This window comes from Pongo pygmaeus, chromosome 18 (assembly GCF_028885625.2).
Source record: "Pongo pygmaeus isolate AG05252 chromosome 18, NHGRI_mPonPyg2-v2.0_pri, whole genome shotgun sequence".
Lineage (NCBI taxonomy): Eukaryota > Metazoa > Chordata > Mammalia > Primates > Hominidae > Pongo > Pongo pygmaeus.
In genome coordinates this window covers 42,771,246-42,780,704 of record NC_072391.2, presented here as the reverse complement: position 1 = coordinate 42,780,704, position 9,459 = coordinate 42,771,246, and the positions used below count along the sequence as shown (strand labels likewise).

Genomic DNA, 9,459 nt, shown 5'->3' with positions numbered 1-9,459 from the left:
GTCTTACTGGGTTGCTTTCTTAGTCATCTTGGCCAGCTTTTCCTCTCATGCTCAAACTTTAGACTGTCAGAGTTACCCCAGGATCAGTCCTAAGCCATCTGCTGTTTTTTCCCTAATCAACCTTGGAACCACTTTGGAATCACCTGAGGAATTTCTTTATAAAAGTATTCCAACCAATACTTGAAGAAAGTGATTGAATATCAGTATTTTGTAACCACTAATGAAATAAAGGTTCTAATTCTGTGAAGAAAGTTATTGGCAGCTTGATGGGGATGGCATTGAATCTGTAAATTACCTTGGGCAGTATGGCCATTTTCATGATACTGATTCTTTCTACCCATGAGCATGGAATGTTCTTCCATTTGTTTGTATCCTCTTTTATTTCCTTGAGCAGTGGTTTGTAGTTCTCCTTGAAGAGGTCCTTCACATCCCTTGTAAGTTGGATTCCTAGGTATTTTATTCTCTTTGAAGCAATTGTGAATGGGAGTTCACTCATGATTTGGCTCTCTGTTTGTCTGTTGTTGGTGTATAAGAATGCTTGTGATTTTTGTACATTGATTTTGTATCCTGAGACTTTGCTGAAGTTGCTTATCAGCTTAAGGAGATTTTGGGCTGAGACAATGGGGTTTTCTAGATATACAATCATGTCGTCTGCAAACAGGGACAATTTGACTTCCTCTTTTCCTAATTGAATACCCATTATTTCCTTCTCCTGCCTAATTGCCCTGGCCAGAACTTCCAACACTATGTTGAATAGGAGTGGTGAGAGAGGGCATCCCTGTCTTGTGCCGGTTTTCAAAGGGAATGCTTCCAGTTTTTGCCCATTCAGTATGATATTGGCTGTGGGTTTGTCATAGATAGCTCTTATTATTTTGAGATACGTCCCATCAATACCTAATTTATTGAGAGTTTTTAGCATGAAGGGTTGTTGAATTTTGTCAAAGGCCTTTTCTGCATCTATTGAGATAATCATGTGGTTTTTGTCTTTGGTTCTGTTTATATGCTGGATTACATTTATAGATTTGCGTATATTGAACCAGCCTTGCATCCCAGGGATGAAGCTCACTTGATCATGGTGGATAAGCTTTTTGATGTGCTGCTGGATTCGGTTTGCCAGTATTTTATTGAGGATTTTTGCATCAATGTTCATCAAGGATATTGGTCTAAAATTCTCTTTTTTGGTTGTGTCTCTGCCTGGCTTTGGTATCAGGATGATGCTGGCCTCATAAAATGAGTTAGGGAGGATTCTCTCTTTTTCTATTGATTAGAATAGTTTCAGAAGGAATGGTACCAGTTCCTCCTTGTACCTCTGGTAGAATTCGGCTGTGAATCCATCTGGTCCTGGACTCTTTTTGGTTGGTAAGCTATTGATTATTGCCACAATTTCAGCTCCTGTTATTGGTCTATTCAGAGATTCAACTTCTTCCTGGTTTAGTCTTGGGAGAGTGTATGTGTCGAGGAATTTATCCATTTCTTCTAGATTTTCTAGTTTATTTGTGTAGAGGTGTTTGTAGTATTCTCTGATGGTAGTTTGTATTTCTGTAGGATCTGTGGTGATATCCCCTTTATCATTTTTTATTGCATCTATTTGATTCTTCTCTCTTTTTTTCTTTATTAGTCTTGCTAGCGGTCTACCAATTTTGTTGATCCTTTCAAAAAACCAGCTCCTGGATTCATTAATTTTTTGAAGGGTTTTTTGTGTCTCTATTTCCTTCAGTTCTCCTCTGATTTTAGTTATTTCTTGCCTTCTGCTAGCTTTCGAATGTGTTTGCTCTTGCTTTTCTAGTTCTTTTAATTGTGATGTTAGGGTGTCAATTTTGGATCCTTCCTGCTTTCTCTTGTGGGCATTTAAAGTTCATATGGAACCAAAAAAGAGCCCGCATCGCCAAGTCAATCCTAAGCCAAAAGAACAAAGCTGGAGGCATCACACTACCTGACTTCAAACTATACTACAATGCTACAGTAACCAAAACAGCATGGTACTGGTACCAAAACAGAGATATAGATCAATGGAACAGAACAGAGGCCTCAGAAATAACACCACATGTCTACAACTATCTGATCTTTGACAAACCTGAGAAAAACAAGCAATGGGGAAAGGATTCCCTATTTAATAAATGGTGCTGGGAAAACTGGCTAGCCATATGGAGAAAGCTGAAACTGGATCCCTTCCTTACACCTTATACAAAAATCAATTCAAGATGGATTAAAGACCTAAATGTTAGACCTAAAACCATAAAAACCCTAGAAGAAAACCTAGGCATTACCATTCAGGACATGGGCACGGGCAAGGACTTCATGTCTAAAACACCAAAAGCAACGGCAACAAAAGCCAAAATTGACAAATGGGATCTAATTAAACTCAAGAGCTTCTGCACAGCAAAAGAAACTACCATGAGAGTGAACAGGCAACCTACAAAATGGGAGAAAATTTTCGCAACCTACTCATCTGACAAAGGGCTAATATCCAGAATCTACAATGAACTCAAATTTACAAGAAAAAAACAACCCCATCAAAAAGTGGCTGAAGGAGATGAACAGACACTTCTCAAAAGAAGACATTTATGCAGCCAAAAAACACATGAAAAAATGCTCATCATCACTGGCCATCAGAGAAATGCAAATCAAAACCACAATGAGATAGCATCTCACACCAGTTAGAATGCCAATCATTAAAAAGTCAGAAAACAACAGGTGCTGGAGAGGATGTGGAGAAATAGGAACACTTTTACACTGTTAGTGGGACTGTAAACTAGTTCAACCCTTGTGGAAGTCAGTGTGGGGATTCCTCAGGGATCTACAACTAGAAATACCATTTGACCCAGCCATCCCATTACTGGGTATATACCCAAAGGACTATAAATCATGCTGCTATAAAGACACATGCACACATATGTTTATTGTGGCATTATTCACAATAGCAAAGACTTGGAACCAACCCAAATGTTTGACAATGATAGACTGGATTAAGAAAATGTGGCCCATATACACCATGGAATACTATGCAGCCATAAAAAATGATGAGTCCATGTCCTTTGTAGGGACATGGATGAAACTGGAAATCATCATTCTCAGTAGACTATCGCAAGAACAAAAAACCAAACACCGCATATTCTCACTCATAGGTGGGAATTGAACAATGAGAACACATGGACACAGGAAGGGGAACATCACACTTCGGGGACTGTTGTGGGGTGGGGGGAGGGGGGAGGGATAGCACTGGGGGATATACCTAATGCTAGATGACGAGTTAGCGGGTGCAGCGCACCAGCATGGCACATGTATACATATGTAACTAACCTGCACATTGTGCACATGTACCCTAAAACCTAAAGTATAATAATAATAAATAAATAAATAAGAAACATATCTGTTCTTGTTCTGATTTCAATTCTAAATAAAAATCCAATTTTAAAATGAATTAAGAATGATTGTAATCTAGGAAACCTTGGAATTGTTACACATGTAAAGCCTTGTCTCTGAGAGACTTTTCCCTTCACCACTGCACCACTCCACAATTCTTAGCTGGTGTGGCATGGCATTGCCCCCAGTCACAGGAACCTAAGAGCTCAGCCCCAAGATGACCACCATCATGGGTTTGCTCAGCCTTCAGTCCGTGTGACTTTGGCTTCTGGGGTAGGTTCATAGAAACCAAAATGGATAAAGAAACACTTCAGAAAAGCAAACATTATTTGTCCACAAAACAGTGAAAAACAGTAATGTAAAATTAACAAACCAAATATAAATCTAACACCATTCAGCATTTCTAGAACTTGGTTTTATACTTGCACAGTGCTCTTTGTCACCCACCAATATTTTCTGCGTCTATCTGAAGAATTTTTATGAAGTTACCTAACCTGCCCTTTTGACCATAAGTCATGGAATTGTGATGATTAGAAAGTTCACTTAGTACTCTGTGCAGGGCACGTGCCAGTGTGATGAGTGTAGTGCAATTAAAGATGGGATAGAAGTCTCTGACTTCTGAACTGGACACAGGAGTTTGCAAAATCACCAGACAAGGCAGTGAAATGGTGTGGTCAGAACTGAGGAACATCATTTCCTTGGAAAGTCTTACAAATATCTAACTAAGCACTGCCTGAAATCTACTGAGTACAATGCTCCATACACTTCCACAGAAATTGGTAACTGGCACCCATTCATTATTATCCATGTCATCTCTGTCCCTACTTCCCAGGCAGTGTCCCTGTCCCCCACCCCGAGCTTCAGGCTGTGTTTCCAGCTGCTGCTCTGCTTCCGCCATCAATGCCACCTGCAGTGGCTGGGTCCCCCGCTGGATGGCACTGTAGGTAACCTGCATCCTTTCACCGTGCACATGGTTCTCATGCCTTTAAAGAGCAGATGCCTTTGCAAATAAATGCCTCAGTGCAGGAGCCACACTTCTTTCGTGATCTTGAGGTGGGACTTAGGTTTGAAGGCTTTGTTACTCATGTGGCATGCAAACTCTTTTGTTATTGTGAACTCTCTGACAGTGCTTTAAGTCTGGGGCACGAATAAATAATTTTTTTTTTTTGAGGTGGAGTCTTGCTCTATCACCCAGGCTGAAGTTCAGTGGCGCTATCTCGGCTCACTGCAAGCTCCACCTCCTGCGTTCACACCATTCTCCTGCCTCAGCCTCCGGAGTAGCTGGGATTACAGGCACCCGCCACCACGCCCGGCTAATTATTTGTATTTTTAGTAGACACAGGGTTTCACCACGTTAACCAGCATGGTCTTGATCTCCTGACCTCGTGACCCACCTGCTTCGGCCTCCCAAAGTGCTGGGATTACAGGCATGAGCCACCGCACCCCGCCTCCAAATGAATAATTTTCCACACAGCTCACAACTGTAGGGCTTACATTCCGTGTGTGTGCATTGTGTGTGTGTGTGTGTATTTTTTTTTTGAGATGGAGTCTCCCTGTCACCCAGGCTGGAGTGCAATGGAACGATCTCAGCTCACTGCAACCTCTGCCTCCTGGGTTCAAACGATTCTCCTGCCTCAGCCTCCCGAGTAGCTGGGATTACAGGCACCCACCACCATGCCTGGCATGTACATCGTGTACCCACGAGGGTATATCTTTTTTTTATGTATTTATGGTAAAATTTTTGAAAACACTGAATTTGTAAAGGGTAATACTTTTAAATTTTTTTCTTCCAAGTTTTTTTTTTTTCTAATTAGTATACAATTACCCTGGAAAGTAAAATTTGTTCTGGAAATAGGCTTTATCTTAAAATGCCAAGAAAACTAACACATTTTAAATAAACAGAAATCTTGATGCTGTTGATAAGTTCCTACATAAAGTGATATATATGAAAATGATTGAACTATCAGTGGCAGGGCTTAAAAGGGAAAAATGGAAAGGGAAAGGAGAGCAATCAGAAATATGTAGGCCAATTTGGAAATTAGGTACTTGAGGGAAAATACCAAGAAGAGTTTTGTTGTTGTTGTTTGCTTTTTGTTTGTTTCTTTGTTTCCAGTTTAGGTGTCTAGACAAGATTCTTTTCTGTTTTGGGGATAATAGTTTTCAGTTTGGGAGAGAGCTAATGAGTTGTACACTCGTCTAGAGATCAATTTTAGGAGGACCGTGAGGAAACCAGATTGGCTGTGAATAGGTGGTGATGAAGTGGGAAACCCTTAAGCAAGTAATTAACTAACTTATCCTATGCTGGCAGAAACAGCTGCTTAGATAAACGTCTAAACTCTGCTTTCAAATCTAGACTGTCTTGAGTGGAAGATAGAAGATAAGGAGCTTATAAATAGCAAAGTCAAGTTGGATTTTGAATTTACCAGTCCCTATTCTATTCCTACCCAAACAAATTATGTGGAGTTTTCAGTAAATGTAAAAGAGAGAGTAAAAACTCTCTTTTACTCTTTCCTCTTTTTGGCCAAATCCTCAAAGATAAAGGTAATTGGTCGTGTGGTGACAGATGATGGAAGTAATTGTCAATTGCACTAGTTCTCAACTAGAATTGTGCATCACCATAACCTAGGGAAATTTAAAAAATTCTACAAAGCTAACCTCTCTTCTGACAATTTTGATATAGTAAGTCTAATAAAGCCTAGACATATGTGTTTAAAAATATTTCCTTGGAGCCAGGCATGGTGAAACATGGCTACAGTCCTAGCTACTCAGGAGGCTGAGGTGGGGCTATTGCTTGAGCCCAGGAGTTTGAGTCTATCCTGGGCAACATATTAAGACCCCATCTCTGACTAAACAACAGCAAATTCCTCAAAATTCTGATACATGGCTGGTTAAGAATCACTGAATAGATAAGTGTAATATATAAATTGCCATCTCCAAAAACTCTTCTGGAGTTAAGAAATCTCTAGAAGAGTTGGAGTTTGATAGGTACCACTACCTTTAAATCTCTCCTTTTCAATAATATTAGCCCATTTTTCTTTACCTTTGTGGTTGGGAAGCTAAAAGAAATATTATTGGCAATATCTATCATCTTACACAATAACACCTTTTCCTTCCCACCATGAATTATTTACTGACATTCAGAGGGTCTTTATAAATTTGCTATGGGTAGTCTTTCTTTTTAAAAAATTTTTTTGAGGCAGGATCTTGTTCTGTCACCCAGGCTGGAGTGTAGTGGCATGACCTCGGCTCACTGCAACCTCTGCTTCCTGGGTTCAAGAGATTCTCCTGCCTCAGCTTCCTGAATAGCTGGGATCGCAGGTGCCCATCACCATGCCTGGGTAATTTTTTGTATTTTCAGTAGAGACAGGGTTTCGCCATGTTGGACAGGCTGGCCTTGAACTCCTGACCTCAGGTGATCCACCTGGCTTCCCAAAGTGGTGGGATTATAGGTGTGGGCCACTGTGCTCGGCCATAAATTCTTTTAATTATTTAGTTTCAGCATTCCTATGAACTAAATATCTATTTGGTTAACGATCTCAGAAAACTACTTACTAATAGATTTTAAATGAATAAATGTTAAAAAAAATATTGAAGTGGGTAGTGTGAGTATTAGTAGCAAACTTTATTACATGTTGGGGACTGTTTTTTTGGTAAAACATCCAAAACTAAAGAAAGAAAATATTTTACATGCAAACACTTGCTTTCTGCACAACCATTTGGCAATACATCCACAGCAAGTTCAAAAATGCAAGGGTTACAATCTAAATGTGGCCCATAGGTATGTTTCACTTGCCTTCATAAATTGCGTCAACATGTAAAATTTAGGAGACTCATATACAAATCTGGATTTTAGGCTTTTCTTATGAATCAAATCTGGTGTCCATATCACTGTTTGGTCTTGAGCCCATATCACTGTTTGGTCTGATGAAGTGCCTCAGCCTCCCAAAGTGCTGGGATTACAGGCATGAGCCACTGTGCCTGGCCTAATGACTTGCATTTCTACCTCAAGTTTTAAAAATATTTTCATATTCTACTCACAGGAAGCCATTCAATAGAATTATCTGAATCTCAAGTAGATTTATTGGGTTTATCAGAGCTAAGTCTCATCCATGACTCATGAGTATTCCCATGTAAAGTAGGGTTTTGTGCTTGCTTCAGCAGCAAACATACTAACACTGGAATAATACAGAGAAAATTAGCATTGCTCCTGCATAAGGATGACACACAAATTCATGAAGTGATTCGTATTTTGTGCGGTCCCTGGAAGGTCATTTGACAATTTTCTGACTAGCTCCAAGGAAACAGCATGAGTCAAAGCAAAATGGTTGGCATTTAATATTGAAATTTTGATTTTCACTACAAAAATATTCACATACAGTGATCTATGGAATGAGAATGGAGCTGAGTAAAACATGGGATATTGTGTGCAAATTTATTGTTAGTATGTATCTCAAAAACGAGAAAATGTCACCTTGCATCTCCTTCATGGAACTTACAAAAAGAGTTTTATCTTTTATGTCAGTTGGAGGTGAACATGGAGATTAAGCATCATTCTAACAAAGATCTACTGGTTCAGAGTTTGAGTCTATAAAGAAGGAATAGTAGTCCAAGGCAGGTCTTGATATCTATTAGTTTTTTGCCTGTGGTGTGATTGATGAGCTCAGTAACAGTAGACAATTATGTTATCTAATTTAATGAGATAATAGGTTTATAAATAAATGTAGTTACAAACTATGAAATATATGAGATTCCCTAAATTATAAGCCACAAAGAGTAGAACACCTAATAAACAAAATTAGGACTAATAGCATTTCCCAAATACCACAATATTTCAATATTAGAACCTATAAAAAATACACATTGGATTTTATTTGCAGTTCCAAGATAGTTTCACCAATAAAGTTCAAGAACAAATTATTTCATTGGTTCACTATTTTTCCGAGCATTCAAAATATGTTATCTCATTAAATTTTTATAACAACCTAGTAAAATAAGACAGTAAAATTCTCACTTTTTAGAAGAAGACATTGAATCTAACAAAAGCAACTTATCCAAGAACTAGTAGCTTTTGATTATGGAGATAGGGCTTATTCTGAGTTAAGACACTTTCCATTATATCAGGCTAATGTAAATTAATTTACTGAACTATACTGCCTTCAGTTCATGAGTACTTCATGTTACTTTTTTTCTTCTTTAATTAGAAGCTTAAAGAGAAGTTTATAGAGCTTACAAATGAGAAGTGTATGGGATAATTAAAATTCTAAAATTAACACTGATATCATTTGAAATACTCTAAGAATTTAATATTTTTGGTAATTATTTTTATATCAGTTTTAAAATACTAATTTTACTTATTACATTTTTAGACATAGCATTCACCAACTAATGTCTGAATACAAAGAAAATGAGACACCTAGAAATCCTCAAAATAGCAATCCAGGTAAGACTTCTGGTAGTAAATTACTCTTGGTGGTCTTACCATAGATTAACAAATAAGAGTAAGGAAGTTTTAACCACCAAAGAGTAGTTTAAAAGCTCACTATGTAAATTGCATGTATACATACATACACACACACACACATACACATATATATATACACATACACATATATGTGTGTGTTTTAAATTTCTTCTTATTAGGTTAGATTTCAGAATTATTTAAAAAGTTATGTGTAGATAATTTATAATCTCAAACAATATTATCTGAAAGGAATCATTTCTTTCATTGCAGTCCCTAAAATCTTATATGATATATTTTGTATAAATAAGAAAAAGGATTTTTAAGTTAGTATGTGGTATATTTTATTTATAGTCTCATTATAACAAACTGGATGAGTTATGGAATTGGAGCTTCTATTTAATTTTTTAAATAAATGGTTTTTATTGCTGGGCATGGTGTGGCTCATGCCTGTAATCCCAGCACTTTGGGAGGCTGAGGCGGGTGGATCACCTGAGGCCAGAAGTTCAAGACCAGCCTGACCAACATGGAGAAACCCCGTCTATGCTAACAGTGAAAGTTAGCTGGGCATGGTGGCACATGTCTGTAATCCCAGCTACTCAGGAGGCTGAAGCAGGAGAATCACTTGAACCTGGGAG

The 9,459-nt window shown here is 38.2% G+C and overlaps 1 non-coding gene across 1 annotated transcript; it reads left to right on the top strand.

Moving 5' to 3' along the window:
• The first annotated feature begins 7,512 nt into the window (after positions 1–7,512).
• LOC129016458 (U6 spliceosomal RNA) lies at positions 7,513–7,615 on the top strand. The gene has a single exon (XR_008494846.2). It is a non-coding gene; the product is annotated as a U6 spliceosomal RNA (small nuclear RNA).
• The last annotated feature ends 1,844 nt before the right edge of the window (positions 7,616–9,459 follow it).